This window comes from Schistocerca cancellata, chromosome 3 (assembly GCF_023864275.1).
Source record: "Schistocerca cancellata isolate TAMUIC-IGC-003103 chromosome 3, iqSchCanc2.1, whole genome shotgun sequence".
NCBI classification, from domain to species: domain Eukaryota; kingdom Metazoa; phylum Arthropoda; class Insecta; order Orthoptera; family Acrididae; genus Schistocerca; species Schistocerca cancellata.
The window spans coordinates 298,080,993-298,108,788 of record NC_064628.1 but is presented as its reverse complement, the minus strand read 5'-3'; positions in this window follow the sequence as shown (position 1 = coordinate 298,108,788).

Here is a 27,796-nt window from a genome sequence, read left to right as displayed (position 1 = left end):
CCGACGTTGGAGTGTTGATGACTGGAAACATATTACCTGGTCAGACGAGTCTCGTTTCAAATTGTACCGAACGGATGGACATGTATGAGTTTGGAGACAACGTCATGAATCCATAGACCCTGCATGTCAGCAGGGGACTTTTCAAGCTGGTGGTGGCTCTGTAATGGTACGATCGTGTGTCGTTGGAGTGATATGGGATCCTTGATACTTCTAGATACGACTCTGACAGGTTTAAACGTACGTAAGGATTCTGTCTGATTACCTGCATCCATTCATGTCCATTGTGCCTTTCGACGGACTTAGACAATTTCAGCAGGACAATGCGGCAACCCACACAGAATTGCTACACAGTGGTTCCAGGAACACGTTTCTGAGTTTAAAGACTTCGGCTGCCCACCAAATTCCCGAACCACGAACATTGTTGAACATACGTGGGATGTCATGCAACGTGCTGTTCAGAAGAGATCGCCGCCCCATTCTCACTCTTACGGACTTACGGATTTATGGGCAGCCCTGCAGGAATAATTGTGTCATTTCCCTCCATCACTACTTCAGACATTAGTCAGTCCATGCCACGTCGTGTTGCGGCACTTCTGCGTCATCAGCGGGCCCCACACGATATTAGGTAGGTCTACCGGTTTCTTTGGCTCTTCAGAGTATATAACTAAGGCGAAGTCGGCCAATGATCTCTTCAGTGGGAAGTAGGCGAAATGCTTCGAGTAATGAGAATAATAAACAGGGGCACGACATCAGTAGTGTGTGGATAAGTTGAGAATTTGGGCCTGACGGGAGGCGAGCTGGGGTATTCCGTGCCGTTGCGATGACCACTGTGTCCGGATGGCGCAGAGGTCAGTGAGCAGGAGACCCGGATTCGAATCCCGATCTGGCACAAATTTTTAACTTCCCTCTTGATTTAAATCAGTGCCCACTTTCAGTCAATGTCTGTAATTCCTCTGTGTCTTAATTCATAATGGCTGTGGATTAAAATTAGATATATAAATCAAAGTGGATTTTAATTTAATGTTATTTGTAATGAAGTTTATCGCAACGCTGCCTTGCGAAATACTGAAATATTGCAAGCCCAAAGTCCTACCAGTTTCCAAATAACGATTCTAGCGCTACTGTTCAACTGCTATAGACAGGTAGTTAGGCTACTGTAGCAGTGGGTACACATTTTTAACTTACTGTAACGCTAGTGGACGAATCAAGACTGGCTTTCCTCTTCTTTCTTGTTACTAACTTACCCACGATTAGAAACTACCACAACAGCACACATCGTAAAACCAATAAACGGCAGCACCCACATTAAATTCAACTGCAAGTAAGAATTGAGCTGATTAACAAAACAACAGCTGACCTTAAATAAGCCTAACAATGTGCAATATTTGGTCATGGCTAAAATAGGGATGGATGATAGGTGGTAGTGCTATCAATATGTCGATAGTTTAAATCTCTGACATGTTGACTATCAATAGCGCATAACCCTTTATATCAGTATATCGAAAGTTTATATCTATCGCCTTGTTGAAGATCGATAGTGCGTAACCCTTTATCGTTGTACGATTGAAAATTAAAATATCTTTCAGTTGCGCTACACAAAACTGCAGTATATCAGTAGGTGAAACAGTTGAAATAATAAGAAAGAACCGATTGAAAAACTTAAATAGAACTTATAGACGTACTTAATTTAGTACTCTCACGTAATTACTTCGCTTTTGACGACAAAATTTACAAGCAGGACTTGGGGTAGCAATGTAAAGCACTCTTAGTGACGGAATAACAGAAATGTTTATCAACCGTACAGAGAATAAAATACTGACAGCAAAAGATCATATCACAAGTTAAGATCTGTAAGAGGTATGTGGATGACACCCTGATTCAATTTGATGGTACAGGTCATGAAGTAACAAATCTTTTTAATGAATTCAATATCCAGCGTAAAAACATCCAGTTTACCCTCGAGCGTGAAGAAAACAACACCATACCTTTTCTTGACATGAAAATATCAAAACAGAAACGAAAGGCGTCTCTCAGTATTTACAGAAATCCTACTGTTACAGAACCACTAAAGCAAACTCCTCTACACATCCCACCTCGGACAAAAAGTTACGTGTAGATTGAAGCTGTACAGCGGCCACAAATTTCCACCTCCACATACAGAACTCCAACAAGACAAAGAAATCATAGGACGCAATACACCATGGATATTTTCCTTCTCTCATTAACACAATGTCACAATAGATAAAAAGTAAACTGAGCAGACATCAAACTACACGCACAAGTGGCAGCACCACAGCAGTTAAATGTGTAAAAATTTCATATCTTGGTATAATATCTGACAAATTTGCAAGGCTATTTGAAGCAGAGATGTAAAAGTCAATGTCATCAGCAACAGCAACCTAAGTATGTTGCTTATTCACAATATAAGACCTCCAGATACAGTTCTTGATGTATCTGGGATTTACAAAATTATCTGCAGGCAACGCAACAAGTAGTATGTAGACCAAACAGGCTGAAATTTCAGAAGACGGTTTAAAGAACATTTAGACTGTGCAAGTGTAACAGATCAAGTGTCTCGACGGTTTTTTAAGAAATAGCACCCAGTACGTTGTTCTGACTGGACCAAGGATTCGTCAGGAGTGACCCACGGATGTGTAATAGGACCGCCATTTTTCTCTACGCAAAAGATCTGAGGGATAGTATGAGCGGCAATCTGCGACTGTTTGCTTATGACACTGTAGTGTACGTGGCGTCTTTGAGGGAGTACAGGAGGATACAGGATGAACTGATAAAAGTTCTGTTTCGCATCATGAATGGCAGCTTGCTCCAAACGTTCGAAATATAAATTAATGCTCGTGATTAGGAAAAACAATCCTGTAAGGTTCGAAAACATTATTCATGGTGTGGTGCTTGACAGGTATGTCAATTAAATATCTATTCGTAATGTTGCAAAGGGAAATGAAATGGAACGATCACCTAAGTCCACCGTATTGAAGGCGGTTTATTGGGCGTATTCTGGGAAAGTGTAAGTTATCTGCAAAGGAGCGAATGTACAAGCTTTGCGACCCATTTTGAGTAATGCTCCAGTGTTTGGCATTCCCAGAAGGTCTGATTAAAGTAAGACATCGGGACAATTCAGAGGTGTGCTGCTAGATTTGTTACCGGTAGGTCCGATCAAAACGCGAGTGTTACGGAGATGTTCCGTGAACTCAAATGAGGATCACTAGAGTGAAGAAGACGTTTCTTCCACGAAACACTATTAAGGTAGTTTAGATAACCAGCATTTTCAACTGTCTGCAATCCATTCTACTGCCGCCAATGTACATTTCGTGTAAAGATCACGAAGATAAGAGAAATTAGAGCTCGCACCGAAGTACATAGACAGTCGTTTTCCCTCGCCTCATTATTGAGTGGATCCGGAATGGAAATGACGAAAAGTGGGGTACCCTCCGCCATGTACCTTATGGTGACTTCCGTAGTGTATATATAGCTGTAGTAAAAGATGTTCATAATATACACTGCATATGATGGTGAAACAGAATATATAAGTAAAACGCTTGTGACCTTTTGTAATTCGTAATATATGATGTAATAATAAAGAATTATATCGACTGCATTCATTAAAAGTTTCACAATACATAGAATTTGGTGTCATTGGTATATTATTTATAGTGCTTTAGAAATACTCCAGCATCAAGCGCACGTAATAGTTACTAAAAATTATTATTGTTTTCAATTCAAAACTGGTAACGGTTAAATATTCTCTGAAAAAATAGACAGTGAGTGTGGGGATGCTGACGGCGCGGGGCGCTTAGCGTCTTGTACATGTACTGTACGGGTAAAACGTTTCTGAGCGCTGCTCAGATAATCGTCCAGTCGTTGAGGTTTATGGATGACGTGGTTCCCCCGATACACTTGTAGTGAACGGTTCCTTTGAGAACAGCTCGATCGATTTCCTTCTGTATGCTACTCCAATACATACATGCGCCTCGTCACTAGTGACAGCGTTGTTGACGGGGAGGTGACACTAAAAATCCTTCTCATTTCGGTATCTCTGCGATCTGTAGGAATTACTTGTGTGGATATCTGAATCACTCATGAACTAAAGATTTTTAGCACTAACACAATAGGGATGTAAAACAACGAGCGCCACAGAGGGATCAATAGGATACAAGCTAGCTCGTTTGAATCCTCTTACTGACATATGTGTACCGCCCTTGTGTTAACAGCAGATATCTGCGAGGACATCAAAAGCAATTCTAGGTCAAACCGCAGATGGTTGTAGCTTCAGCTCGAATTCCTACAGTATTTAGAGTCTATTAGGCATCGCCATTTACTCTGTCATCATTTGTGTCCCCGTTTTAATCACTACACGTAACTTAAATAATGTTATTTCTCTGTGTAATCGAACAAATGCACTCAAGCAAACATTACTCCAACGCCCTATGAAATGGCGTCATTACTTGCATGAGTATAAGAGAACAGTTATATATTCAGAATTATTTAAGAAAGACAGTTATAAAGACAGAGGAAAAAGAAACATTGTAGATATGACATTATGTAACAGCTTAAGCTACTTTTCAATTTATTCTTTATTGTGTGCCCGGTGTCGCTCAAATACCATTATCCGACCCACAGTTTTGTTAAAATGCATATTTGCCATACGATCACTTGGTTATGTGGCGTCTTTGAGTCGGCGTGCAACATAGGATCCCTGCAGGTCCTTCCATTTCTGGCGATCTTGAGCTTGCCGTTGGCAGTTCACTCAGGTTGTCTCTGTACTACCTGTCCGGTGATCTTCCCCTTGGTCTTTTTGGTAAATTTGGCTCCAGTCTGGTAGTTGTTTTGAGCACCTGCCATCTTTTCTTCGAGCGACAGGACCAGCCCTCTGCCATTTCAAGCTATTCATTCTTTCCATTACGTCACTCACCTTTGTTGTCTGTCTGATATAAACTGCTTTGTGTAGACCTGCACTGATCTTTCTATTCCTCTTTGGGTTACTGTTAGTTCCCTCACAATGAACTCATTTAGTGTCCATACCTCACAGCCGTGAGTTATTACTGGCAGTATACATTGGTCAAAAACTGTTTTCTTCAGCCCTGTCGACATCTTGGAATTCAAAATTCAGGAGTATCTTCAATAAGGTTGCCAGCCTAATTTAATACGTCGAGTTATATACATATATATAAATTGTGCTGTATTTGTTAACAAAACTTTGTATTGGACAATGATCTTTGACCGAAAACGGATGCACAACAATGTCTAATAATCCAATCAACGAAGGAAAATTAGGGGGAAAATGATGTAGTCACAAATTTTTGCACAGTGATAGGAAAGAATGTAGTGCGCAACATACTAAAAATCCTGGACGATGGTGTGTGAGCGTTGGGTGAGGGATGGACGAAAGTTTAAGTTTTTTTTCGAATAACTCCAAAATAGCAGCTGCTAGCGAGAACGTTTCACAGAACGAAATTTAACTACTTCATATTTCCTTCCAAAAAGGCCCCGTTCATTCTTCCTCCAGGAGTAATAGTTTCCGGGTTACAGGGGATGGAAAAAACTAATTAATAAAAATATTGTCTTAACGGTATAAAATTAATGTGTATCTTTAAATGAAGTGGGTTGATAACAAATATTAAATATTTCTGTTACGTTTAAGTACACTGGAAGCATATTATGGCAGGAACTGTATTCTGGGGGTGTAACACAGTGATATGGGGCGGGGGGGGGGGGGGTGTTACGTGTCTGGTAGGAGCGAGAGTGAGGTAGGTCGCCGGACTGTGTTCATGCACTTTTCCTCTTCACAGATCCGCAAATGGAGGATCGAGAATATGAGTCCCCATTTCAACTGCCCCACTTCATGGAGGGGAAGATTAGTCGTCCGTCCGTTCGTAGGAGACAAAACCTGTCGACAACGACGTCATTAGAGAAGGAACAAAAGCTCCGATTAGGTAAGGATGGAGAGGATGGAGAAGGTAGACGGCCGTGCCCTTTAGAAGGAACCATCACCGCATTTACCTTCAGCTATTTACAGAAATAACGAAAAACCTGAATCAGGATGGCTGGACGCAGGTTTGAACCGTTGTCCTCTCGAATGCGGCTCCATTGTGCTAGCCACTGCGCTACCCTGCTCGGTGCCCCACTACGTCACAAGAGGCAAGGTCTCACAAAGTTATGCTGGCCCTACGCTGTACGCCTTATGACACTGCGAACGCTCAGAGATGCCCGGGGGATCTTTCATTACCACAAAATGAGGAAACACTACATGGCATGGAAACATGAGTTACTAATAATAAAAAAATGTTTCAAATGGCTCTGAGCACTTTGGGCCTTAACTTCTGAGGTCATCAGTCCCCTAGTACTTTGAACTACTTAAACCTAACTAGCCTAAGGACATCACACACTTCCATTCCCGAGGCAGGATTCGAACCTGCGACCGTAGCGGTCGCGCGGTTCCTGATTGTAGCGCCTAGAACCGCTCGGCCACTCCAGCCAGCTACTAATAATACTAACGCAAGAAACACATAGGGACAGAATCTACCCAAATCTCTGCACACTGTTCTACACTGATAGAGGGAATGAGCCTCGGCGCCATTGAATTAGTAGATTTTTCTGTCTGGCGCCACTGGCTCAGTCATAGTACCGACTATCCCTCTTGCGGCCACATTTCCAATATCTATGAGGAACAGTTGGTATCTGTGGGTTTTTCCTTAGGTCTTTGCTTGCTGTTATATATATGGGGTTCGCTGGCCCGAGAGAGACAGGTTCCTCACCATTGTCCTACAAAACGACCATCCTTTCCAGAGCCCTCACGCCCTCCAACAGGTCTCCCTCGCCGCCCGTTCCATTTTCCACTTAAAAATGTATGCCACCTACTCCAACAACCAGGCCCATTTCACCTTCTCCCGTCTTGACACCCTTGTCTAATTCCCTGTCATGGCGCGACAGCACCCTATCCTTTTCAACAACATCCGCTCCCTTCCCGCCAACAAGAACCTCTTCCTGCACACCCTTGGCACCCACCGCGTGGATGCCTTCCTCCTCAACGAAACTTTCCTCCAACCCCACCACACCGTCCACACGTCGCCCTACCTCCTTCACTGCTCCAGTAATCCCCTCCCGATTGCGCGTGGCGGAGTTGCCATTGGTCACCACTGCCAGATCCCAGTTCGGCTCCAACCTCTCCTTCCCAACCCCACCGAACACCTGATCCTTAGTCTCTTCTTCCCCGGCCTTACCGTCACCTGCGCCACCATCTATGTCTGCCCTAACGTCCCTATTCCCTTCGACTTCCTCTCCCACATTGACCATACCTTCTCCTCCAACGTGATCGCCGCCGACCTCAACATCCATAGTCGTTCCGCCGCCCAGTTACGGCGGTGGCATCAGTTCCTCTCCTCACTTCAAGGCGACCTCATCCCCATCCCCCAGCACACCCGTCCCGAATCCAACTCCACTCCTGATCTTATCCTTTCCTCCCCTAACCTCCTTGGCCGCATGTCCTGGAGCCTATTGGTAGCAACCATCTCCGTGTCCTCCTCACTGTTTCAGACGGTCGTCGCCCCCGCCCCGACCCTCGTAATGACCCTCCCCCAAAGTATGTCCATGACTATTCCTGTGCCCACTGGAATGCCTACCGGGATACGCTCTCCACCCAGGTCGATAGCGACCCCTTCACCTACCACCACCCTGACGATATAACCCATGCCACCTCCTTTCTCCAGCAGACCTTGTCTGAGGCCGTGGAGGCCCACGTCCCTACTGTCGCCATCCACCCCCATGTCCTACCTAACCCCCACAGGCTGTCCTCCTCCTCCGTGAATCCCGCCGTCTCTACCGTGCCTTCCTCCACACGCGTGACCCGGACACACTCCGACGCCACCGGCAACTCCAGCGACACATTCGAAATTTGCTCGCGGCAAGAAACGCCGGGACTGGCGACAGACATGCACCCGTTTAAATGCTACCCTACCTATGAACTCGTCCAAGTTCTGGTCAGCCTTCCGTCGCCTTACTGGAACTAAACCCTCCCCCTACTATCCTCTTCTCCATGATGATCACCCCTTCCCTGACACCCTTAGTAAGGCCAACTTACCTCTCCAATGTCTTTTCCATCCCTGATGATCCCCAGTTCGATTACACCCTCTTCCCGGATGTCTGCGATCGAACTGACACCTCTGTCCCTCCCCTCGCACCTGGTTTCCAGTACTTGGACAACATTGCACACACAGAACTCAATGCCCCAATCACTACACAGGATCTCATTGCTACACTCCACATGAAACGCAACACTGCTCCTAGTCATGATCGTGTCACCTACCGTCACCTTCGTGAAGCTCCTGTCTCTTTCCTCTCCACCCTGACCAGGCTCTACAATGTAGTCCTGTCCACCGGTTACTACCCCGACCTGTGGAAAAACCTCCTGTATCCTGATGTTCCTTAAACCTGGTAAACCGCCGTCCGCCGTCCCCTCCTACCGTCCCATCAGCCTTACCTCGGTCTTCAGCAAGGTCCTGGAATCTATCCTCACCCACCGCATCCACCAGCATCTCCACCAGAACCGCCTCCTTCCCATTACTCAGTGTGGCTTTCGGCCGTCCTTCTCTTCCGACGACCTTCTCCATCACCTCACTCATCTCCTTTCCGAACAGCTTAATTCCCATCGCTCCGCAATCGTCCTCTCCCTGGACCTCGAACGTGCTTATGACCGCATCTGGCATTCCGGTCTCCTCTTCAAGCTCCAAACCTTCGCCCTTCCCATTAACTATGTCCGTCTGATCGGCTCCTTTCTCTCCCACTGTCCTTCCTACGTCACCATCCATCACACGGATTCCTACACCTTTTTTCCCTCCGCCGGTGTGCCCCAAAGCTCCGTCCTCTCTCCCCTTCTGTACCTTTTGTATACGGCGGACATGCCGCCGCCGTCACCCCCCGTCCACCTTCTGCAGTTTGCCGATGACACAGCCTTCCTTGCCCTTGCCCCCACCCTGCAGCGCTCCCAACACCTTCTCCAATCCCATCTTGACCGGTTCACCGCTTGGTGCAACCAGTGGTTGCTCAAGGTCAATCCCTCCAAAACCCAGGCGATCATTGTAGGCAAAACCACTCCTTCCTTCCGCCTCCTTGATTTCTATCTCACCATCTATGGCCGTCCTATCGCCCTCACCCCCACCCTTAAGCACCTTGGCTTCACCCTCGATCGTCGACTCTCCTGGACCCCCAATCTCTGGACAATCCAAGCCAAGGCATGCTCCCGACTCCATCTCCTCAAGCTCCTTTCCTGCCGTACGTGGGGTCTGGACCCCTCCACCATACTCCACACCTATAAATCCCTCATCCGCCCTATCCTTTGTTACGCCTATCCAGCCTGGATCTCCGCCCCCCCCCCTACCTTTTATAAATCCCTTCAAATCCTTGAACGCCATGCTCTCCGCCTCGTCTATCGCAACCGTCTCCCCTCCCCCACGCGGATCCTGTACGATCTCATTCCGTTCCCCCACCTCCTCCTTTTCCTTGAAAGGATACGGATCCTGTACACCTCCCGCAAACTCGATCCTCCTCACCCACTTGTCTCACCCAACCTCTCCCGCCCCCACCCGCTGCCGTGTCTGTATTCCCACGTCCCAACTGGTCTCCATCTCTCCACCCTCCTTACCCTCTCCCAAGGTAGCTTCCGCCAGCTCCCTCTCCCTGATGATGCCCTCCTCCCCTCCGTTTACCCCTCCTACCAAATTTGATCCTCCCTCCCTGTTTTTGCTCCTTTGGGCACCCTCCCACCCTTCTCTCCCTCTTCCCTCCCTCCTCCATTTCTCCCCACTCCTCCCCCAGGCTTCCCCTCCCCTGTCCCTCTCCTCCTCCCCCCATCTCCGCAGCCATTGGCATCTTTGTTCTCCCCTCTCCCCCACCTCACCCTTCTTCCCCTCTTGGCAGGTCCCGGACTCGCACACGCTCCGTGGACACTCGCGCGCCAGAGATAATCGCCATCAGTGTCTCGTGTGTGCCGTCGTGTTTAGTGTTCAGTGTTGACCGTCACACTCCATCGTTCACCTGTGCCATCGCCATCTTCTGTGTTAGTGCATCGTGACAACAGTTTGTAGTGTGGATTATCGTCGAGTGTGAACGACTGCGTGTTTGTCTTTATGTGTCTACTGTTTTATTACCCACCGTTAGGTCACATCTGTGTATTCTTTCTGTTGTTTATTTATCTATTCTATGGCTGAAGAGCGGCGTAACGTGCTGCTGACAGCCTGCCTGTTTGTACGGGTTTGAAAATAACAATAAAGGGAAAAAAAAACGAGAGAGAGGCACAAAGTTTGGGGATTGGCGGTAGCGTCGCGACAAGAGCTGATGGCAGGCTCCGAGCGGCCGAAGCCACGAGCTGCGCAAGGAGGGCCTGCGCAGAGCGAAGATACTGGAGTACTTCACCGGGGTCAGCGTCGACTACAAGCAGCAAGCGGACATCCCGTCGATTGGTTGGCAACATTCGTATCGGACGAGCGATCGTGGCCTGGCTGCCCTCTTCTACCTGGCTTTCATCGACACCACTCAGTAACCGCTCCGACTCACCGTGGTTCCGTGGAACTGCTTGCTGATAAATGGGAGTAACATTCTGTAATCCTCGTGGCTCGTGGTCGTTTGTTTCATTGTGTACCTGCCCTCCTTATTATTTTCTGATTTGTACCCGACCCTCAGAGTTTTACTCGGTCGGCTCTTTGGTCGTAAATATAGGCAGTAGTATTATGCTAAGACACTAGTTGTCGTTTGAAAATTTGTCCCGCTATTATATTGATTTCCTTTCTGGGTTGTACCCGATCATTAACGTTCTAATTAATCAGCTCTTGTTCTTAAATAAAGCCAGAACAATTGTACTAAGGCACAGGTTGCCGTTAAACAATAGAGCGACCTTATGGTTAGATTTAGCTGTTCACCGGTTCAATTCTTTGATTGTAATTGCATTCCTCAGTCATTAGTCTGAAAAACCTGTTGCACTAAGCTGTTCATTTCTGTGTTCGAAAGACCAGGTCATTATTGGTGTATTTTAGCTGTATCTTGTGGTTCCACCGAGTGAGATCTCTTGTAATAAGTATTCACATGTAATGTTTTAAGACGTTCCTTCAGAGCGATCTTAATAGCCGACAATCAGTTTAACTTTGAAAATATTAACAGCCAACTGTCACCAGGACTTTAGTCAAAATAAAATTGTCAGAAGGGCTGGGTTGGGATCCAGTCGCACCTCGGTTGCCGTTTGAAATTAAGAGGTTGGTTGCTTTGAAGCAAGCCTTATCACTGTCTTCTTGTCTGCTAATCTGTTTAACCTTTAATCACAGGTGCGCATCTTAACCCAGAACCTTTCAGCATACAGCTTTCAAATTAAAAGTTAAGTCATTTGTTTTGAGTAATTGAATCACTCTTCTCATCGGTGGTGCTTATATAGTTTTTATGTGTTGCAGACGGGCATTTAATAAGACAGACTGTGTCCAGCTCTGTAGCAAACAGCTCTGTTTCGCCCGATAACGGGCGCGCTGCAGGTCCGGCAGTCTTGAAATCATTGTCATATTGTTTGCTGTTTTGCAATACAGCACTTCAGATTTCTTTTGCAAAGATTAAAAGCTTATTCACGTTAAGGTTTAAGGTCAAAAGAATTTTGTAAATTTGTTCATTTTGCCAAAGAAAATTTTATGGTTAAATGCTTCGATTATCTGTAAAACTTAGTTTACATAATGTTAAGTAAACAAGTTGTGTGAAAAGAAAGTTATATTGGTGGGTCTTCCCTTCCATGCTTTCCTCAATTCCAGTTAGTACCACGTATCAAGGAAACTGACTCTTTTTCGTACTGTCCTGCAGCTGTAGTGTTCTTCCGGGAATGGAAACGTTCTCCACAACTATCACCGCTCGATTTTCAGTTTGCAGACAGGCTGTACCTCCCCAGTACTTCCTGACCATTTCTATTATGTGAACACACAAAATAACTTACCTTAGCTCGGATTTATATAGAGGAGGTATTTTTAGTTTATTAAATGAGTGCTTTTCGCAGGTGTTAAACGACATTTCATGGAAAATATCAACAAAAGCAAAACGAGGATAATGAAATGTAGTTGAATTAAATCGGGTGATGCTGAGGGAATTGGATTAGGAAATGAGACGCTTAAAGTAGTAAATGAGTTTTACTATTTGGGGAGCAAAATAACTGATGATGGTCGAAGTAGAGAGGATAAAAAATGTAGACTGGCAATGGCAAGGAAAGCGTTTCTGAAGAAGAGGAATTTGTTAACATCGAGTATAGATTTAAGTGTCAGGACGTCATACAAAATTGTTAAGGCTTTCGTGGCCACTTGTTGACAAACTGTCTATTGGCTTCTGCATCGGGTTCTTCGGCCGACGTTCATCTAATGATTTTTCTGACGTTCCGCCAGCACGAGTGGCTGGCATTGTCAAAGCTTCACCCTCCATTGCCGGTGGTGAACTGGAGGCGAGCTCGCGGCCGCAGGCTATATGTACCTGGCGCGACAACGTCCGAGGGCTTCTCCGCGGTCATTTCCGGTGCGTTTCTCCTCTTGCTACCTGCGACGGTCGTTCGCTGCAGTACGGGAAGCCAGGATCCGTTTACCTTAAGGCTTTCCTCTTTCTTGTTGAAACTGTTCGCGTGTTTTTGGATTTCTACAGCTTCTCTGAACAGGCGCGTGTGATAGTGCTTCTCACAGACAGAACTTCCGTGTCGGCGAATTTTATTACGTGGTCGGTCTCATTCAGTGCGTGCTCTGCCACGGCCGATTTCTCCACCTGCCCCAACCTGCAATGTCGCTTATGCTCTTTGATCCTGGTGTTAATGGATCGTACAGTCATTCCGACATAAACTTTTCCGCATGTGCAAGGTATACGGTATATTCCCGACATTGCAAGTGGGTCTCTTTTCTCCTTCGCCGATCTAAGACACTCTTTGATCTTCCTTGTCGGTTTGAAAATCGTCTTTACGCCGTGTTTGCGCAATATACGGCCGATTCTGTCCGTCACTCTGGGAATGTATGGCAGAAAGGCCGTACCCGACATTTCTTTTTCTGGTTCCTTACTTCGCCGAGTGTTTGGCTGTGTTACACTTCTAATGTAATTTGTGGAGTACCCATTGCTCCTCAGAACAGTTTCCAGGTGTTGCATTTCTCGTTTGAGGTGTTGAGGCTCACATATTCGTCCTGCTCTCGTTACGAGCGTACTAATCATGCCTCTTTTCTGGCTCGGGTGGTGGTTTGACAGTTTGTGCAGGTATCGGTCCGTGTGTGTCGGTTTTCGATACACGCTGTGTCCCAGGTTTTCGCCGTCCCTTGTGACCAGCACATCTAGAAATGGCAGTTTCTTGTTCTTTTCTACTTCCATGGTAAATGTTATGTTGGCATGGAGGCTGTTCAAGTGTCTCAGGAATTCACCGAGCTGTTCTTCACCATGGCTCCACACCACGAAAGTATCATCGACGTACCTGTACCACACCTTAGGTTTGCAAGTCGCCGAGTCCAGTGCCTGTGCTTCGAATTGTTCCATGAAGAAGTTGGCCACCACTGGACTGAGAGGACTACCCATGGCGACGCCTTCCAGCTGTTCGTAGAAATCGCCATTCCACGTGAAATAGCTCGTGGTGAGCTTTTTGATGTCTTGCGGGAACATGGAACCGATGTGCTCCAGAGCGTAAATAACGAAACAACATCAAAACTGACCAGGATGTCGTTTGGCGCAAGTTTCAGTTTCTTCAGCTTCTCAATGAAATGTCTTGAGTCCTTAATGTATGTGTTGGTCTTTCCCACGTGTGGCTGGAGCAGAGAGGCCAAGTGTTTCGCCAGTTTATACGTTGGTGAGCCAGGAGCGCTAACGATCGGTCTCAGTGGAACGTTGTTCTTATGGATCTTGGGTAATCCATACAGCCGAGGTGGTAGGGCTTCTGTGTTGCGCAGGTTTCTCTGTATGTCCGCCGGCAGAGAAGATGCCTTGATTAATCGATTCGTATTCCGAGTGACGCAGCGTATCACTCGGAATACGAATCGATTAATCAAGGCATCTTCTCTGCCGGCGGACATACAGAGAAACCTGCGCAACACAGAAGCCCTACCACCTCGGCTGTATGGATTACCCAAGATCCATAAGAACAACGTTCCACTGAGACCGATCGTTAGCGCTCCTGGCTCACCAACGTATAAACTGGCGAAACACTTGGCCTCTCTGCTCCAGCCACACGTGGGAAAGACCGACACATACATTAAGGACTCAGGACATTTCACTGAGAAGCTGAAGAAACTGAAACTTGCGCCAAACGACATCCTGGTCAGTTTTGATGTTGTTTCGTTATTTACGAAAGTGCCACTCAGCGACGCTCTGGAGCACATCGGTTCCATGTTCCCGCAAGACATCAAAAAGCTCTTCCATGCATGTCTTACCACGAGCTATTGCACGTGGAATGGCGATTTCTACGAACAGCTGGAAGGCGTCGCCATGGGTAGTCCTCTCAGTCCAGTGGTGGCCAACTTCTTCATGGAACAATTCGAAGCACAGGCACTGGACTCGGCGACTTGCAAACCTAAGGTGTGGTACAGGTACGTCGATGATACTTTCGTGGTGTGGAGCCATGGTGAAGAACAGCTCGGTGAATTCCTGAGACACTTGAACAGCCTCCATGCCAACATAACATTTACCATGGAAGTAGAAAAGAACAAGAAACTGCCATTTCTAGATGTGCTGGTCACAAGGGACGGCGAAAACCTGGGACACAGCGTGTATCGAAAACCGACACACACGGACCGATACCTGCACAAACTGTCAAACCACCACCCGAGCCAGAAAAGAGGCATGATTAGTACGCTCGTAACGAGAGCAGGACGAATATGTGAGCCTCAACACCTCAAACGAGAAATGCAACACCTGGAAACTGTTCTGAGGAGCAATGGGTACTCCACAAATTACATTAGAAGTGTAACACAGCCAAACACTCGGCGAAGTAAGGAACCAGAAAAAGAAATGTCGGGTACGGCCTTTCTGCCATACATTCCCAGAGTGACGGACAGAATCGGCCGTATATTGCGCAAACACGGCGTAAAGACGATTTTCAAACCGACAAGGAAGATCAAAGAGTGTCTTAGATCGGCGAAGGAGAAAAGAGACCCACTTGCAATGTCGGGAATATACCGTATACCTTGCACATGCGGAAAAGTTTATGTCGGAATGACTGTACGATCCATTAACACCAGGATCAAAGAGCATAAGCGACATTGCAGGTTGGGGCAGGTGGAGAAATCGGCCGTGGCAGAGCACGCACTGAATGAGACTGACCACGTAATAAAATTCGCCGACACGGAAGTTCTGTCTGTGAGAAGCACTATCACACGCGCCTGTTCAGAGAAGCTGTAGAAATCCAAAAACACGCGAACAGTTTCAACAAGAAAGAGGAAAGCCTTAAGGTAAACGGATCCTGGCTTCCCGTACTGCAGCGAACGACCGTCGCAGGTAGCAAGAGGAGAAACGCACCGGAAATGACCGCGGAGAAGCCCTCGGACGTTGTCGCGCCAGGTACATATAGCCTGCGGCCGCGAGCTCGCCTCCAGTTCACCACCGGCAATGGAGGGTGAAGCTTTGACAATGCCAGCCACTCGTGCTGGCGAAATGTCAGAAAAATCATTAGATGAACGTCGGCCGAAGAACCCGATACAGAAGCCAATAGGCAGTTTGTCAAGACGTCGTTTCTGAGAGTATTTGTATGGAGTGTAGCTATGTATGGAAGTGAAACATGGACGATAAATAGTTTGGACAAGAAGAGAATAGAAGCTTTCGAAATGTGGTGCTACAGAAGGATGGTGAAGATCAGATGGGCACATCACATAACTAATGAGGAGGTATTGAATAGAATTGGGGAGAAGAGAAATTAATGGCACACCTTGACTAGAAGAAGGGATCGGTTGGTAGGACATGTTCTGAGGCATCAAGGGATCACCAATTTAGTATTGGAGGGCAGCGTGGAGGGTAAAAATCGTAGAGGGAGGACAAGAGATGAATACACTAAGCAGATTCAGAGGGATATAGGTTGCAGTAGGTACTGGGAGATGAAGAAGCTTGCACAGGATAGAGTAGCATGGAGAGCTGCATCAAACCTGTCTCAGAACTAAAGACCACAACAACAACACGTTCCTATAAACAGCGCCTAAGAAGGGTTTGATTTATAAGTGTGATGTTGTCCGTGACCTGTGTAGTGTTGATTAGAAAGGGATTAGGTTGGTAAATCTAACATCTTACTGCTGTCTATCGTTGACAGAATATTGTTAAGCCGTGTGACCATTGTTGTAGGCACTTGACGGTGAGCTAGTGAGTGACCAAAACGTTAATGCACTTCTGTCGCCGATAATTGTTACTGATAGCCTGGACAAATGTTTTCCACTTAGGAATTGTTGGAAATTGTGGAGTTGGCTGCACTGAGTGGGGCCACTTATGACACATCCACAGTATATCCTCGAAGTGGGGTAAATATGCCCCATGTAATGGGTCCGATCAAGTTCAAGTGTAGAAGAGTCAACTGCAGTAATGCACTGATTGACTTATTTTAAAATATCTCAGGTTGTATAACACCTGAGTGACCTATTCTGTTGTAGAAGAAAGAAATTTAACCCTCTGCGTATCTTCAGAGCTGAGGCTTGGGTGATGCATTAAATACCTCTCATACTGTGAAAACTTTTCCAGGTAGTCATAGTGAAGACAATGAAATCGATTGTGTCGAATGCATACTGACAGCACTTTACTCTTGGGACAGCCTCTTCAGTATGGTAGACAGTTAACAGCTTCAGATTTTGAGCTTTTTTACATAGTAACTCGCTTAACAACTGCAAATAAGTGCTCAGTAAACTGAAAATGACTACAGAAAAACGAGCTCAGTGAAGTTATTTTGTCTATTCACATAACAGAACTGGATAGGAGATGCTGGATAGGTGTAGTCTGTAAACTGAAAAGCTAGCAGCGCTAGTCGTGGGAAATGTTACCTTTCCCGGAAGAACACTACATCTGCCGTACAATACGATTAAGAGTCAATTTCCCTCTACCAATACAGAACAGTGTGAATTTATTTACGTAGATCCTGTCCATGTGCGTTTCTTGTGTTAGAGTTAGTAGTAACTTATATTTGCATTCCAGGTAAAGTTAGCTCATTTTGTGGTAAATGAAAATCTGCCAGACATGTCTGTGCACTAGTGCGCCAGTGATTCATAAGGAGCATGTCTTTGTTAGACATGCCGTAGTTGCTTCTTGCAACTTAGTGCAGTAGATAGTGGGGAATCACCTTTTCGATATTCCGTTTGCAGAAATATGAAGGAGGAAAGTGAATGAACACAATCCGGCGATCTACTTCACTGATGCTTCTACCCCACACATACCCCCCTTCGCCCTGTTGCACCCCTAGAACACAATTCATCCCTTAATATGGCTCTACTGCAATTAGACGAAGTGAAAAAGTTTACTCTTTGGTATTAACCCGCTTCATTTAAAGATTAACATTAATTTTATATTGTTAAAACAATATTTTTATTAATATGAGATTTTTCGATTTCCTGTATTGCGGAAACTGTTAGTACTAGAAAAAAGTGAATAGGTCCTTTTTTGTAGGATTATGACGTAGTTTAATTTAGTGCTTTGAAACATTTTCCCTAGAAGGTAAGATTCGAAGAAAGAACATACAAAGTTACCTTTAAACGCCGCCGCCCTCCCCCTCCCTCCCAGCGGTCAGGATGTGTACTATGTTGTTCAAGGCACTCCCCCCTATTACTGTGCAAAAATTTGCATCTACACGATTTTTCCCCGAATCGATATTTTTGGTGTTCGTTGACTGGGCTATAAATTGAACAGCAGTTTAAGTTCATAATAATGCCATTCTACAATTCATAAAAGACATAGAACACAATCAACAAAAGTATTTTAGAGGAAACAAAATTCTCTCTTTGTCATGAAACCTACGAAACACATCTTGAAAAACATAAACATATAAACAGGCACAGACACTCTTGCTTCTTAAAGCTTAGACTTCCTGATCCGCAATGTTAATGTATAATGTCAAGCATCAGAACAAGTTGTGCGATAATTTATGTGTCTTTCCTATCTAAATACAGCCTATAAAATGTTACTAAATGCATCTGGAATATTTCCAAGGCAGTTGAGCGTAAGAATCTAGTTAAAACCAGATGTTACACAATCTGACCAGCTTCTAAGTTATGTTGTCCAGCACTTCAAGCACTCGAAGATGTTAGAAAAGACCCATCTACCATCTAAATGTGGAGCAGTTTCAGACTGCAAACAACGAGGACTTAGAATAACCTGAAAAGTAGATTATGCCGACTTGTACTCTTCATTTAAATAAATAGACGTGGTGGCGCTGAACACTCATGGTTCGTTTATATTGATAATTTGAAGGCAGCGCTTAAGTTTTCAACGTGTTATACTACACAGCAACTACAATATTTCATTCGTGTATCTATATCGAAGAAAATCGAAAGAAAGCAATGGAGATTGAGGATAATACTGCCGACTTCTAAATGCCTAAAGACAGATATGATGAAAGAGTTATATTTTCAATATTAATGGCGAACTGACTGTAATTCCCTGTCGATATTGCACTAAATAGTAATATGCCATACGCTTCGAGCTCCGGAATCTTTCCTGCACACTGAAGTCAATATTTTACACGTCATCACAATTTAATTTAGACCATGGAAAGTTCAGATTTCTGTCGTAATAGGCTACGGGAAACGACGTGGAAGGGCTTCGTGCTGAACCGAAATGGATCACATCGATGGTAGTGCGCCCCCTTTGTCACCAAGAAAACAACAGAAGGCCCTAAAAGATTATCGCGGATTCATAATATCTTCCGTCGTAAGGAAAGAGGACCTTATGGAACCATCAGAACATACATTTATTCATGACTCTTGTAACAGCGTGAGAACTGGATCTCGACCTTACTGTGGAACGCTCCGATACAGAGATAAAAGGTAGCTCCTATTTCAAATTACACACTGTAGCACCAAAAAAACTGGTATAGGGGTGCGTATTCAAATACAGAGATATGTAAACAGGCAGAATACGGCGCTGCGATCGGCAACACGTATATATGGCAAGTGTTTGGTGCAGTTGTTAGATCGGATAATGCTGCTACTACGGCACGTGATCAAAATTTTAAGTGAGTTGAACGTGGTGTTACAGTCGCCGCACGAGCGAAGGGCCGCAGCATCTCCGAGGTAGCGATGAATTGGGGATTGTCCCGAATGACTATTTCACGAGTGTACCGTGAATATCAGGAAACCGGTAAAACATCAGATCTCCGACATCGCTGCGGCCGAAAAAAGATCCTGCAGGAACGGGACCAACGATAGTGAAGAGAATTGTTCAACGTGACAGAAGTGCACCCCTTCCGCAAATTTCAGTGCTGGGCCATCAGTAAGTGTCAGCTCGCGAACCATTCAACGAAACGTGATCGATGTGGGCTTCCGGAGCCGAAGACCCACTCGTGTACCCTTGATGACTGCATGACACAGTTTTAGCCTTGCCTGGGCTCGTCATCACCTACATTGGACTGTCGATGAATGCAAACACGTCCGGTCGGACGAGTCTCGTTTCAACTTGTATCGAGCGGATGGACGTGTACGCATATAGAGACAATATCACGAATCCATGGACCCTGCATGTCAGCAGGGGACTGTTCAAGCTGGTGGAGGATGTGGAGCGTGACAGTTGGAGTGATATGGGGCCCTTGATTCGTCCAGATACGGCTCTGACAGGTGAAACGTAAGCAAACATCCTGTCTTATCAGCTGCATCCATTCGTGCCCATTGTGAATTCCAACGGACCTGGGCAATTCCAGCAGGACAACGCGGCAACCACATGTCCAGAATGGTTAGAGTAGTTCTGAGTTTAAGCACTTCCGCTGGCCACCAAACTCCTCAGTCATGAACATTATTGAGCACACCTGGGATGCATTGCAACATGCTGTTCAGAAGAGATCTCCACCCCCTTGTATTCTTGAAACGTCTCTGTGGAGTCGTTTCATAGACGCTTGTCTCACTGGATTCTGTGCGTCCTATTCGGTCCACCGCCTGCTTGCGGTTTAATTTATTAACTCTCCCAGAAAGACTGAGCAATGAAAGCAAGGCTTGTTAAATGATATTGTGTTTGATTTTTTTTGTGTTCCATAGGAAACCATGACCTGTATTTATTACGTTTTTCCCTTCACCCTACCCTGTGTGTGCGTGAATGTGACTGAATGAGTGTGTTTACGTGTGGTTTCGGGTTTCTTTAGTGGGGGACGCTGAGTTGGTTGTCGTCTGCTAGGAGCAGGTTTGCTTCTCGTTTGGAGGGTAGCACAGGATGACCAACTTAGGATCCCAGTACCTGGACAGAGAGGTTTACCCCTTTTAGTCTGAGGTTGGTATGTCTGTCAGATTGGCGGCGGAAGCCTACCCCTCTGGTAGCTTCCGTTGCACCAGTAGTTAGGCGAAGCTCGCTGTAGAAAGGACACTCTGCGGCTAGCGATTGGTGAGTACAGTTCGTAGCTCCTAGAGAGGGCTTCAGCTAATAGGAAGTAGAACGAATTAGAGCTTCCCTATGTTAAATTCATGGTATATTTAAGTACTTCAGTTTACTGAAGATTGTGTAGTTATATATTTTCGGAATGTGGCATAATTATTTTGTTAAAAATCGGCGATGGTTGTGGTTAAAATTAAAAGTGTGGAAGGTGCTTTGTTCCTTTCGGACAGTCGTGGGTATGTAGATGGAATGATTGAATTATTGTGTTCCACTTCCCTTTTGTGTGTTTTTCCTTTTTAATTGCGCGATTTTACAATTTTTTTCGAATTATTTAGTTAAACTTTTTCATTCGAGCACCAGTCATGTATACTCAGAGGATGTGCATCAAATTCAGTAATGAAATAAATGTGCTAAAAAGATAAACTCTGCGTCTTTTATCTTTCTCATTGATGCCAGTTTTCAAATTTTCTATTCGTTGATTTTTTTTTATATATGACATTCAGTGCTGTTCATCTTGTTAGTTTCTTTAAAAAAATTGCACTATTATAATTAAAGTCTTAATTTAATTAAACTAATAATTTCCAGTTCGGTCTTATCTTAATTGTTAGGAAGGGCTTGGGCTGGTGGCGACCCTGTATTTTTAAATTTATAATTGTCCTTGTGAGGTGGCTCAACCAGAAATTACACACAAGGGTTACATCGCCATTATTCTTGGTACTTAACGTATGTCGAGTCTTGGCTAGGATCCGTTTAGTTCTACGTACATACTTTACACTCTTTCGGATTTGTGGACAGCCCTGCTGGATTCGTGGTGTCAGTTCCCTCCGGCACTACTTCAGACATTAGTCGAGTGCATGTCACGTCGTGTTGTGGCTGTTCTGCGTGCTCGCGGGGACCCTATACGATATTAGGCAGGTGTACCATTTTCTTTGGTTTTCAGTATAGAAGTATAATGCTTGTGGGCCCAAGCTCATGAAGTTACAATACATAAAAACACGATTCCAAAATCTGAGGATGTGTTGAACAGTGTTCCAGCATTAAGTGGTTAAGATCGCTGAAAGGAAGCATACAGGAGCCCGAATGCTCCTTCAAGTGGTTTACGCCAGACGTGATGACTGAAAAGCTGCCAAACGAAGTGGAAATCTGACATCGCAAGGCGGTATGCCTCGTCGATGTCGAAGGGCGCACCGTCAGCATCTGTGTAAGTTCGTCAGAGGGTAATGACTGGTTTTCGGGAACGCGTTGGTCATAACGTCACATTTAGCTAGTACATGGACAGATGTTACGGTAGTGTGACGGTGTGGAAAGTTCGGTATCGCCGGATATCGATTCCTTCACTGTATCAGAGTCAGACTTGCAAGGGAGAGCAAACGCTACAGGGTCCTCTTGCGGGCGGAACTCCAAATAGTAAACACCAATGTATAAATATCAGGACCACAAAGCGACTAGTCACTTGGCGCGTGTATATGAAGCCTGTCGCAAAGCTTCATATAGATACCAGTATTACAACTTTGCTATTCTTTTGGACTTGTCTGGGTTTGAAATTCCAGCGGTAGTCTCTCGGCGCTGACATTTATTTTGCATTCGGCTATTCACTTTGACACACACATCATTTTGGTCAAGTCACCTACTCGTGGATGTAGTGCTTCGTTGTTCCGCAGTCTAGCTGCAGCAGATCTCCAGTACAATACAGGGTTATTACAAATGATTGAAGCGATTTCACAGCTCTACAATAACTTTATTATTTGCGATATTTTCACAATGCTTTGCACACACATACAAAAACTCAAAAAGTTTTTTTAGGCATTCACAAATGTTCGATATGTGCCCCTTTAGTGATTCGGCAGACATCAAGCCGATAATCAAGTTCCTCCCACACTCGGCGAAGTATGTCCCCATCAATGAGTTCGAAAGCATCGTTGATGCGAGCTCGCAGTTCTGGCACGTTTCTTGGTAGAGGATGTTTAAACACTGAATCTTTCACATAACCCCACGCATCCTCTTCCATGAGCTGTTGCAACCGCGCCGAAAATTCAAAGCGTTTGACTTTGTCATTGGGTGTCAGGGCTTGTAGCAATTGTAAACGGTAAGGCTTCTGCTTTAGCCTTTTCCGTAAGATTTTCCAAACCGTCGGCTGTGGTACGTTTAGCTCCCTGCTTGCTTTATTCGTCGACTTCCGCGGGCTACGCGTGAAACTTGCCCGCACGCGTTCAACCGTGTCTTCGCTCACTGCAGGCCAACCCGTTGATTTCCCCTTACAGAGGCATCCAGAAGCTTTAAACTGCGCATACCATCGCTGAATGGAGTTAGCAGTTGGTGGATCTTTGTTGAACTTCGTCCTGAAGTGTCGTTGCACTGTTATGACTGACTGATGTGAGTGCATTTCAAGCACGACATACGCTTTCTCGGCTCCTGTCGCCATTTTGTCTCACTGCGCTCTCGAGCGCTCTGGCGGCAGAAACCTGAAGAGCGGCTTCAGCCGAACAAAACTTAATGAGTTTTTCTACGTATCTGTAGTGTGTCGTGACCATATGTCAATGAATGGAGCTACAGTGAATTTATGAAATCGCTTCAATCATTTGTAATAGCCCTGTATAGATTATGATGGTAAATGAGACGATACCAAAGAATCAGCGAGGAGTAAAGGGTCACGAGAAAACGAGCCGGTAATGGACCACGCAATGAGGAGCCAGCACAGGACGTTCGTCACTTGTCCACATGGCTATAACGCAACACGTGCCTTCGTCCACAGTGTTGCCTCGACGCTGACTTGCTGCTACGGTTCAACTCCCGTTATGCTGGTGTGAAGCGTCGTTGAACACATGTGATCTCGAAAGTTAAGCGGCAATCTGAACCGCTGGCTTACAGAGGTATCAGAGTTCGATATTTCATCAGTGCAATGGCTGGCAAAGTGTACGGTGTAATGTGCAAGCCTTCTTCGAAAGGGGCTGGTATCATTGCAACCACTGCCTGCAAGTTCACCTGAGGCGTCAACCGATGATCATTTCTGCTTTGTGGCTGATTGGTCCTCCAGCAACCACTATTGTTGCTTTGTGGAATGTCATAAGACTGCAGGGAGAAACAATCTTACGAAATTGTAACCACTGTCTCTTTGATTTCACAACGCAATGTTTAAAAGAACGTTGTGACTTTACATCATACTGAGTCTCCGGAGTTGTATAATGCACAGGTTCGGATACTGTTGTGGAGATGGAGAACGAACTCGTTGATCAATCAACAGTGGCCAGGCCTTAATTCTGACACCTTCACAGTATTCCGGGAGGCATGTCCCTTGTGCTCTACGACTTAGCTAGTATTTATATGGATGTTTCTAACTTTCTGATGCCGAAAGAGAAAAGAATAAGCTAATTAAAATATATTAATTCAACGTCTTATTGTCATTTTTCTTGTTACTAAAGAATCATTTCGTCATTGTTCATTGTCGTCCTGTCGAGGAAAAAGAGTTCTCGACATATTCAGTTATGTAATCCTTACCATTTGTGTAGTGTCAAGTATCTAATTTTAATATAGTTCCTTTCATATTTTATAAATGAATGTCCGTCGACTGTTTTTATTTCGGTTTTCACTTCCGATACGTATTTGAAGCGAAAGCTCATTTGACATAGGTACCAAGATTCAAACGAGGCTTTCCGTCATGACCTGGTGAATCAGTCGCACCTGAGATATGTTATATAAACATAAAACGCTTCCTAGAGCTCGTAAAAACGAACCGTAGCGCTATAAAATACTAAAGCTCATTAAGTTTTTCACGCTTATGTAACAACTTAGCATCCCTTCACTAGTTCATGACGAAAAATCTCATATGAATTTTTGAAAAACTCACGATGGAGCCTTCGCTTCGATATGCTGTCGACGGACTTTTGTTATCGATTCATTAAAAGAAAAATCTTTTAGTTACTAAGAGGGGAAACATCGGTGTTAACAATTTTCGTAAATGGTTGGGGTTGTTTGGAGGAGGACACCAGACAGTGAGGTCATCAGTCTGATCGGATTAGGGAAGGACAGGGAAGGAAGTCGGCCGTGCCCTTTCAAAGGAACCATCCCGTCATTTGCCTGGTGCGATTTAGGGAAATCACGCAAACCTAAATTAGGATGGCCGGACGCGGGATTGAACCGTCGTCCTCCCGAATGCGAGTCCAGTGTGCTAGCCACTCGTAAATGGTAGCATAGTTTCACTGGTAGCAGTAACGCAGCGGGGGAATTGATGAAGATAAGCTAAGAGTGTCCAGAAGATATGTTGAGTTCACACCTATTTTGTCAGAGATATCTCGAAAATACTACAATTATTCATCTTAAGGACTTGCAGCTCTTGTATTTGCCGTGTTTGGGGTAAAAATTATTGGATATATGGTGTGAGTGTTATGCAAAACACTGTTTTTTCATGACACCCAAACATGTTTTAGAATCTCTGTGCCGTTACCAGTGGGATTTCAAGACTTGGTTTTAAATTATCTAATTTTGTAGGATCTTTTGTTTGTTGTCCTCTACTGTTAGCGTGTAATGCTTAGTTGTGGCAGATCCTTTCTCTTTTGCATTGTGATGAGTTGATTAGCACCACACACAAATATTTGAAGGATTTTTGCTGTCACGAACGTTTTTCACCTCGCCAAAACATTGTATACATTATTATTATAACAAGTATACACTGTGATGAAAATGAAGTGACATACTAGCGTGTTTCTAGAAGCTGTGAGCAGCAATTACCTCTTAGTTGCACTATGTTTTGAAACTGCCACGTTAGTATGGAATTACACCTGAAATTTTTCTTGATCGTCTGTAGTGCACACTTTCACACTATCTGCCTCGCTGTGCAGACAGATTAATAATTATAATGTGGAAACCGTTCGAAGTTTTTTATAGGCCTGATCTCACTCCTGATCTCTCTCTCATTGGCTGTCACTCCTCCCTACATTTCAAGAAGTTGATCAGCATGTCAACGGTTATAATGCTGACAGTTCTGAAGCGAAAAAAAAATCGTTAGAGGAGAACTCCATGCAGGGGGGTCCAAGTAGCGTTTGTTTCGCCAGGATTTTCTTAATTTTGGGAATTCTGTTGTGAGTGCAGTCCACATCCCAGTCAACGTTATGTCCACGTAAACGATGAGTAGCAGTACTAATCTTGTAAACCAACTTGCCAGTTCCTCATCACACGAAGATGAGTTGCCTAACAATTTAGACTTACGAAGGTAAAAACAGACTCTGTCAACAAAATATATGGTTTTATAATACAGAGGGGTCAAAACAAATGTATCCACTGTTTAAAAGTCCATAACTGGCAAACTAATTGACGGAGTTGTCTCATCTTTGATAGTGTAATATTTTGTAGTTCTGGCAACCGCCACATAAGCGTTGTATTGCGTTGTTTTGTTTTGTGAGATGACAGTCGCCAGATAGTCAAGTGTTTTGTTCTTAGTTGCACCTAGTTACTCGAGTAAATATGGCTGGCACAAGGCTTACCTTCGATGAAAGGAAATCAGTTTTGAAGTAGTATTTTAAGTACGAAAACGTTAATGAGGTTCAACGGCAATGGCGAAATGAGTATCAAACAGTCACCGACACGTTTAACGATTTGTTGCATTTGAGTCAAATTTGAAGCCGAAAGCTGTGTTAAAGATTTACACAAACAACGATCTGGACGACCTGTAACAGTGACAAGTCCAGCTAACTCCCGTCGTGTGTTACAACAATTCACTCGCTCACCACAGGAGACTATGAGACAGTGTGCCCGTGAAACTGGAGTGAGTCGCTCAAGTGTTCGGCGAATTTTGAAGACAGCAAAGTGGAAGTGCTACATCCCACGACTGCTACACGCAATGAACGAGGACGACCCAGATCGTAGAATGGAGTGCCGCGAGTGGTTTACTAACATGGTGCGCAACGATGAAGAGTTTGCAGAGATGGTTGTATGGTCTGATGAGGCACCGTTCAAACTCAATGGTACAGTAAATCGCCACAATTGCATCTACTGGTCAGTAGTTCGTGCTGCAGTTCGGCAGCATCGTTTGTGTGTGGATGTTAATGATGACCATTTTGAACACCTACAGTGGTATCTTTAAGTTGGACTTTTACCAAAAATGAGAAAACTCCGCCAAATAGTTTAAAAGTTATCGACTTTTAAACAGTGGATACATTTTTTGGACCTCTGTATATGAAATAATTTTTTTAGAAATCTCAATTTTTCAAGAGCTTTATTTTTAGTATTCCACTGTTTGGCAGTGTGCAAGGGCTACGAAATTTCCAACTTATACAACAAACTCTCCTTCGTGAAAGTAAATATCGTTTCCTCGCTTACTGTAGCAGAAACGTCGCTAATTGCCCCTGAAACGGCTGGAACAACGTAAATTGCCTGCCTGTTCTGCTGTGGAAACGCTAGCGCCTCGTTCTCAGATCTCAATGCGTAATTCGCTCCGCGTCGCTTGTTGAAACCGGATAACAGTTCCTGAACAGGCAGTTGCTTTTCAGCTGCAATATGCGGGCATTCCAATTAGGAATCCAATACTGAGGTCAAACATAGCGCAACTGTTACGTCATGGTGATACAGTCCCGGCGTGCTCGTATTCGCTAACAGAACACGGCGGAGACGTATCATTGAACCGTTATTAAATGCCTGTCTCCCTCTCTCTGTCCCTCACTCACTTACACACACACACACACACACACACACACACACACACACAGCTGGATACATTATAAAGCGGCCGGCCGGAGTGGCCGTGCGGATCTGGTCGCTACAATCTGGAACCGAGCGACCGCTACGGTCGCAGGTTCGAATCCTGCCTCGGGCATGGATGTGCGTGATGTCCTTAGGTTAGTTAGGTTTAACTAGTTCTAAGTTCTAGGCGACTGATGACCTCAGATTTTAAGTCGCATAGTGCTCAGAGCCATTATAAAGCGAATAATTTTAATTAAATCGCGGTAGCAATGACGCTACATTGTCCTGCATAATAAAACACGTCGTAAATGAAGAGCATTGTAGACTATCATCAGCTGTTGTCCATTAACGAAATTTCGCACAAATATTATACAGTAATGACAAATTAATCTTATCCATTCCAGACGTTGAACGTACGACTGGTTAAAATTTCGTATGCTTTGTGTTAATACTGCGAACAGTTGCTTTCTTAAAACTATTTTTCTGCTTTCAGTAACTAGTTTTAGAGCTATACCACATTCATCTTCACATGGCGATTACTTATTGGTGAGTTTCGTATCAGGTACAGCTAGTCGCTGAGATCGTGCTGTAACACACA